Source organism: Aquarana catesbeiana, linkage group LG03 (genome assembly GCF_042186555.1).
Source record: "Aquarana catesbeiana isolate 2022-GZ linkage group LG03, ASM4218655v1, whole genome shotgun sequence".
Lineage (NCBI taxonomy): Eukaryota > Metazoa > Chordata > Amphibia > Anura > Ranidae > Aquarana > Aquarana catesbeiana.
The window spans coordinates 485,651,593-485,660,273 of NC_133326.1; the positions used below are offsets into that span (position 1 = coordinate 485,651,593).

General features: G+C 39.0%; 1 long non-coding RNA gene across 1 annotated transcript; it reads left to right on the forward strand.

Annotated features, from left to right (window-relative positions):
• Positions 1 to 1,556: 1,556 nt before the first annotated feature.
• Positions 1,557 to 8,418, forward strand: LOC141132507 (uncharacterized). The gene is made up of 2 exons (XR_012242917.1): positions 1,557 to 2,026; positions 6,114 to 8,418. It is a non-coding gene; the product is annotated as an uncharacterized lncRNA (long non-coding RNA).
• The last annotated feature ends 263 nt before the right edge of the window (positions 8,419 to 8,681 follow it).

Genomic DNA, 8,681 nt, shown 5'->3' on the forward strand with positions numbered 1-8,681 from the left:
TTTTTTTAACTTTCTGTTATAATACATATCCAAAAAAATATATATAAAAAAACTAATTTATTCATCAGCTTAGGCAGATATATATATTCTTCTACATATTTTTGGTAAAAAAAATCGCAATAGGCGTATATTGATTGGTTTGCACAAAAGTTATCACGTCTACAAACTATGGCATAGATTTAGGGACTTTTATTTTTTTTATTGTTTTTACCAGTAAACGGTGATGATTTGCGCCCGGTATATCACATGCACGGACCGACATACACCTACGGTGATTTGCGCTATCCAGCCACCTTGGCGCAGTATAACTGCGGCGGGTGGTCGGGAAGCAGTTAAACTTAGTTCACATTTGCGGTTGGGGGGGTGGTAAAAGGACACATTTGAGCTGTGTTTTTACCGGTTCATTCAAACTGCAAAGGCTTTTTAGATTGTAAGCTTTAGTGAGCAGGGCCCTCTTAACCCTCTTGTATTTTATTGTATTGTAATTGAATTGTCTCACTTTATATTGTAAAGCACTGCACAAAACTGTTGGTGCTATATAAATCCTATATAGTAATAATAATAATAATATTGGGAGTATTCACAGGCTGTGACCACGTTGTGTGGAAAACTTATCCCATCTGTAGGATTCAGCAAGCAGTACCGTCCGCTGAATGCAACCTATTCAAGCAAATAGGGCCACACAACAGTTGCCCTTCAACCGTTTGCAATTCACACAGTTGTGGCAAAGTGATTCAGGATTTTAGGGGTTAAAACAGGCGGTAAGGGGCGACATAACGCTTCCCAGCTGCCTGTCAAACACCCTCTAAAAAGCGATCAACTACAGAATGCTCTTCGGAGGGCAATGACTGCATAAACAATCCCTACACTGAAGTTAACTGGAAGAATTTAACCAATGACTAAAATGTTGTGTACAAAAAAAAAAAAAGAAAAAAATGAATGACGATTGACTTCTAAGTAATTGAACAAACACTGTGATTTTTAAAATGAAGACACAAAGGTGAAATACATTTTACACAACCTTTTCATTGACATAAGCTTAGCAGGAATAAGTCCCACTAACTAAGCTCCTCACTAATGGGGTAGGAGGCTTTTCTGCAGCTGTATGCTCTCACCCGCTCAGTATATTGAGGAAACAGCAGCAATATGATCAGGACCCGTGAAATCCATTTTCCACACAGCTTTGGGATGTTCGCCTTGTGCATTTGGCAGATTACAAGGCACAAGGCTTAGTGATTCACTTATACTCAGCATTGCTCTGAAGTGCATAGTGTAATGGGTTTGTGGCTGACATACTGCAGCATACACATGATCCCCCTACTAAGGAATGGTTGCTATGTAAAACCATTAGGTACATATCCTGTTACGAAGGAACTTCAATAGCCCTGTGAGATTTTGAACTTTATATGTCTGGGGTAATATGGAGATCTGGCAGACAGAAAATGTATTAGTAGCCTGATGTCTCAGCTTTGCAACAGTGAAAACTGGCAAAAGGTCCAGTAAAGTAACTGCACAGAGTACAGTATGGCCTGGACCTCTTCTCTGAAAGCAATTGATAAGGTTGGAAATAATAGGTTGGAGTTCTACTTAAGTTGTTTTTCATTTTTCTACATAATGTGTGCGTGTCAGTTGTAAGACGTAGCTTAAGTCTTTCCAGATGTGTCCAGCGTCATGTATGTTGAAATTATACTGCTTGTTACCTTATATGGAGATTTGCTCAAACTGATGCTTGTGTAACCAAGCCTTATAAAAAGCCCCAATAAAGAGCCGACAGGTTCAGTTGAGAGTACGGGACCTTTAAGGCTCGGATCTGATATACAGAAATCTATATTCTGTGTCTTATTTCTTTGATAGCTAAATTTGGCAAAGCAATATAAACTAGAAGCAGTTAAGTTGAAAACTGCACTTAACATTTCTGGCGCCCGGAAGTAGGGACACACCGATGACACTTCAAGAGGTGGATGAATTGGACTGACGGAACAAAAGGTCAGGCATTCCGGGAACCACAGATTGAAAACCTGCGCAGGTAAGAAAAAGCTTTATTTTTCTTATATTCTGTGCTCCCCTGATTTGTGCCTATCCGTTCTGTCAGTTACGGTTCTCCTGGTTTTAAAACACCAGCCTCTGTAGTGGTGAGTCTAGAATTACTGCATATTGTGGTTTATATTGCTGGAATTAATTGTTGTTTGTTGTCTGTCTGTCTTGTTGAGAAAGTGAATGAGCCTTGCCTAGGTTGGTATGAATTGAAAGAATATCATCCCAATGAGCAGTAGAATGCGTCCTTAACCTCGCAAGAGGACTTTGGGGGTCTGCCGCTTAAGTTTGATATTCAATTTAATTCATAAACCATAGACGGGTTGAAAGTATAAGCCCTGTCTGCTCCATAAAGCAGGGATAAGAGTGTGTGAGAGGGATTCCCAGATACAGGGGGAATGAGGTCTCCATAAGCCCGGAGATCTAGTCGGATACCTGGTCACTTAAAGGAATGCTTGTATATGTGTAGCTGTCAGTCTGGTCATAATATTTGTGAGTTGGCTAGCATATAAAGTAATTCGATTTCAGAAATCTCATCCGGAGAGGTTTTTAGTATTCTGGCACCCTAGGAGGAAGGCAACGAGGAACTAGTGTAGCTTTTTTAGTATTTAGTACTGTACACTAAGTGTCCCACACGCTACCTAGGCACGGACTGTCAGAATGGGCCAGCAGAACATGAAACCCCGTCAGGGAATTGTGGTGCATTATACGGTGCCACAGATAATTAAAAACATCTATGGGAAAGATGAAGCATAGGACTTAAAGGATGTCCTTCGTAAATTTAAGGTGAAAGGAGCAGCGGGTTTAGACCTGGATGTATGGAGTGAAATAAAAAGGGACAGACAAGGAGAGGTGTTAGAGAAGCAATGGATGCGTCAGGTTCAATGCTTAATTAAGGTCTCAAATAGAGCAAAAGAAGAGGGGTGGAAATATAATTCAGATTGTGATGGTTGGGATATGAAAGACAGAAGAATAAAAAAAAAAAAAAAAAAATGTTGAAATTTTAAATAATCTTAGTTCAGCCATCCCACCCCCATATACTGACATAGTACGTAAACTACACAAGATATATCCTGAAATTGAGGGTAGAGGATGGGTTTTGTATAGCAAAGCCAGCTGCTTTCTGTAGATTTGTGACACAGTTAATGAATACACATGAAGCAACCTGGCAGGATGGGGAGGATTTATGCAGACATAAAATGACTCTGACCCTGTTTAACTAGTTTATGACCGACCTACAGACCGAGCTGAGGGGGGATGGCAATTTAGAGACAGGAGGTCAGACACATAGACTCAAGGGCTCCTTTTATTGCTAGATTAGAAGCTTTCTCTCAGGCAAAACAACAGGAGAGAGGGTCAATATCACTCATGAAACAAATGCCAGGACAGACTGTATTAGAATTTTACTTATCTATGGAAAGTATGATGGCAGATGAGGGATTGGATTTGGCTCTGCCAGTCACGATCTGAGCCTTCAATAGACAGTTTATGGAAGGATCAATTCCACAGATAAGTGAAAGACTGAAAGCCTGCATACCACCCTTAATTTGTTGCGATTTTTGGCAGAAAAAGGTTGCAAGGTTAATAAGAAAAAGTTGCAAGTGTGTCAGAAAAAGGTTATCTTTTTGGGACATTGTATATCACAGGGTACGAGACATCTCACTGAGGAGAGGGTTCAAGTGATAAAGGGAATGTTACCCCCACGGAATTTCAAACAATTGCATATGTTTTTAGGTATTGTGTCATATTGTAGACAATGGATACCACATGCTAGCGTTTTGATGCAGCCATTATACGATTGTTTGAAAATTGTACCGTATATGCTTACAGAAGTAGCTTATGAGTCGTTTGTCACTTTGAAAAGGTTGTTGATTTCTGCCCTGGCTATTGATATTCCAGATTACACCAAGATATTTTATTTGTACATTGCTGAAATCACTGGACACGCCACAGGTGTTTTGACACAGGCACATGTAAAACAAAGACCAGTCGCTTAATTTTCAGCAGCATTAGATCCAGTGTCCAGAGGTTCACCGTCCTGTGTACGGGCGATAGCAGCGGTGTCGATAATCCTAGATAAGTCATCAGAAATTGTTCTAGACAATCCAGTTGTAGTGCACACCACACATGAGATACATGCAATCTTGTCTCAGGTACAGCCCAAACACATTTCAATGGCTAGGCAACTGAGGTTACAGTGTACTTTACTTTTACCTCCAAATGTTACTTTTCAGCGCTGTACAACTTTAAATTTGGCTACCTTTTTGCCTCTTCAGTCACCAGATTTGGCAAGGGGGAATAATAGTGCTAATAAGGAAGAAGAAGAGGAAAAAGGAAAAAAAATTCTCGAGAACCTCTGATAAGAGAGGACATTCTAAAAACAATGGACTTTTTAGTTTTTTTGACTACTGATGAAATAATTTATCCATCAGATATGTTGCAGTTTTTATATATCATTTTTATGTGACAGGACAGGTTTATTATATCAAGATGAGATATTTTTTACACATCATTTTTTTTACATTCATATATAGTGTATTTTCAGAGTTGAAAGGGTTAAACATCCCTACAATAGAGTCATTCTAGTTAGAGGGAACATCTGGTGTTAATTAAGACAGAGTACATTTTTCCTTAAAGGTACATGTTACAGATACACCAATTTTAAACGCTGAGCACACTTTGTACATAGATGGTAGTAGGTTTGCTGATGACAAGGGTAAATATCACACAGGGTATGCTGTAGTGACTGACACAGGTGATTGAAACATAGCTCTTAACAGCCCATATGTCAGCACAAGAAGCAGAATTAAAAGCTTTAGAACAAGCCCTAGAATACTTAAAAGAACGAGAAGGGAATATTTATACTGACTCTGCCTACGTTTATGGTGTAGCGCACGATTATGGCCATATATGGAAGGCTAGAGGTTATCTGACAGCAGCAGGTACACCTGTAAAACATGGAGAAGGGATTAAGAGAGTTCTGAACAATCTTTAAAAAGTTAAACGAGTGGCAATCATGAAGATAGTGGCACACACGAGCGCAAAAACAATTGAGGCAAAAGGAAATGCATTTGCAGATTTGACTGCAAAACAGGCAGCTCTAGGGGAAGGAAGCCCTGAAACCTTAGCAGCGGTAGAGGTGAGTATCCCAGAACCAACATGGCAGCAGTTGAGTAAATTACAGGAGCAAGTAGGGGAGAGCGAGAAAGATAAGTGGGTCAGGATGGGAGCAGCACCACACCTTGACAATGTATGGAGGGAAGGAGGCAAAGTATGCCTGCCTGCCTCTCTGTACCCAGCAATGGCAGCGGCAGTTCACCTACCCACACACGTCAGTTCCAATTCCATGTATAGGATTGTGAACCAAGGATGGCTCGCCCCTGGATTCAGTAGTACTGCAAGAAACTACTGTGCAGCCTGCCAAATCTGTCTCCTGAATAACCCAGGATAGAGAGTAAAAACCCCACGGAAACACCAGGTTCGGGCCCAATACCCCTTCCAGAGACTGCAAATTGACTACATACAAATGCCTAAGAGCGGCCCCTTTGAATTTGTCCTCGTGTGTATCGATTTATTCTCAGGTTGGCCCGAAAGTTATCCAGTAAAATCAGCTACAGCAAAAGTCACAGCCAAGAAACTGATTACTGAGTTAATACCTAGGTTTGGTCTTCCTGAAACAATAGAATCAGATAGGGGGATACACTTTACAGGAGAAATCATGCAGAATGTGATGACCATGTTAGGAGTGCAACAAAGTTTCCACACCCCTTATCATCCACAGAGTTCAGGATCAGTGGAAAGAGTAAATGGGACAATAAAGTTGAAAATACAAAAAGCTATGCAAGAGTTAAACAAGCCATGGCCAGAATGCCTGCCTTTGGCTTTGTTCTCTATAAGATACACTCCAACAGGGAAAACAGGATTGTCCCCATATGAAATACTTTTTGGGAATGCACCTAGATTAGGTCTATACTTTCTACAGAGTATGCAATTGCAATGTGATAGTTTGACTGCATATGTGATACAATTACAACAACGTCTAACTAAGATCCACAAAAGTGTGTATTCTTCTCTTCCAGACCCTAACTCAATAGCAGGTACACATACACTGCTACCAGGAGATTATGTATATGTTAAGAAACACACCAGAAAGACATTGGAACCTAGATTTGAAGGTCCTTATCAAGTGCTTTTGACTACAGCCACTTCAGTGAAATTGGAAGGAAAAGCAGCCTGGATCCACGCATCACACTGCAAAAAGAGTCTTGAACCGAGAGAAACAGAATGAAGATTCTTCTATGATAATAGTGCTTGAATGTTTTCAAATGTTTGTTTATACATGGACTCCGGGTATCAATGTAACAGTTCATGAAAATAGTACTGATCTTAGATGGGTAAATCAGGATAAGAGTATAACACAATATCATTACTACGAATGGTATTTTGTACTAGTAAGGAAATGGGAAGCACAACAGGAGGATATATATACAATGGCAACATTATGGTTTCAATATAAAAATAGAAGACGCTCTACCCACCATCTTCGAATCTTCTCTATTAACTCCTATTCCTAGATCTTGCATAAATGTTTCGGTATTACAACAGAAAACAAAAATCAAATTTAATGTAACTTTTCCCCAGCTACCAGAATGTAGGTATCGCCGAGAATGGTATGATACAATTCTCGGGGCTGCAGGAACTGGAATGGGAATAATGAATGGGATACAGATGGAAATGATACAAAATAAGTGGAAATGTGCAGGAAGTCACATAGCTGATAGTTTAATAATTACAAGCAAATGGTTACCTACAACATTCGAAACACAAATTAGCTAGGTACAATTAACTAAATATCTCAATATTATGGTTAATCACACAGCACTAGCTAGTCTGGAGTTGTGGAAAGAAAATCAGGAGTTTATAAACATTACTTAATGTGCTTTTTCTACACTATCTTATCACATTCAAATCGCACTTGGATGAACTATTTCAAGGGTTTAAATTTAGAAAGTACATGGTTTGAAGTACCAGGAAAAGAAGTTGAATGTGAGGAAAGATGGTGTGCTGGAAGGTTTGATGTATACAAAGTGGAGGAGGTCCAGGTAATGTGTAAGTTAATAGTGATGCCACTCCTGATAGGAAAGGATCTACCTGAATTTTGGTATTCTGAGATTTATGTACACTATGTAGATACACAAAACATGACTCATGATCTAAGTCTATGTGCTAAAACTAATAAGGGAATAGTCTGTGGAAGAAGTTCTCCAGTCTATGAACTTTGCTTATTGAAACATCAATCTAACATATGTAGGTTTCAGAGATTACCAGCAGGTGTAGGAAACAGATTTATGGAGATAGGACCACAACATATTTGTTTAGTCACAAATGATCAGGAAACTATGGAAAGTTTAAATAAAACGGCCCCTTTTTCAGGATGTGTAAAGAATGTTAAAATGCTTAAATGACAAAATGACACTTTCCTTTTTGAACCAGATGCACATAGAATATTTAATCTAGAATGGACGGTAGATAATCTTACTGATACTACTCCTTTTATAATATCATTAGAGCTCTTACGGCAAATCTTAAATGAGTCAGAAATACTTAGAAAACACATAGAGACACAAGAACATACCCTTCAAAATAATCTAATATCTGCGGTTATAGATAAAGGGAAATTAATACATTTATCCTCACAAATAAGAGATGAAACAACACATCATTGGTATGATGTATTTGCTGGATGGTCACCCACTGCTACGGCAATTTTTAATTGGATGCTCAATCCGATACTTAATCTAATTTTAGTTTTTGTACTGCTTACTGTGATAAACTGTTGATTATATAGGAAGATTAAGGTATGAACAGATAGAATGGAAAGAGAAAGGTATTAGGAACTCCAATGACAAAAAGGGTAACTTGACATCACCCCTTTTCTATTCTCTTTGCTTATAAGATGCTGGTATGGATTTGAGGGATGAGGGTAAATAAAGAAGACTTATCCTCCTCTGACAACCCGCGGTCAGGGATAGTACTCTTTGAAGTATCGGCTATTCACTTGTTTGCAAGGACCCAGAATCGTGGAGGGGATGATGTCAAAGGGGGAAATTGATAAGGTTGGAAATAATAGGTTGGAGTTCTACTTAAGTTGTTTTTCATTTTTCTACATAATGTGTGCGTGTCAGTTGTAAGACGTAGCTTAAGTCTTTCCAGATGTGTCCAGCGTCATGTATGTTGAAATTATACTGCTTGTTACCTTATATGGAGATTTGCTCAAACTGATGCTTGTGTAACCAAGCCTTATAAAAAGCCCCAATAAAGAGCCGACAGGTTCAGTTGAGAGTACGGGACCTTTAAGGCTCGGATCTGATATACAGAAATCTATATTCTGTGTCTTATTTCTTTGATAGCTAAATTTGGCAAAGCAATATAAACTAGAAGCAGTTAAGTTGAAAACTGCACTTAACATAATCAATACTTGATTACCTTGCTTTTAAAGTTATTGTCACTTTACCAAAATAAATCAGCTAGCAGGAATCTAGTATCGTCCTCTCTATGCCCAATTGCCCAATTGTTGGACTGTTCTGAACTCTTTCTGGTTACATGCACAAGAGGCACTAGACCTATTGTTTATATCCAGTATTGTG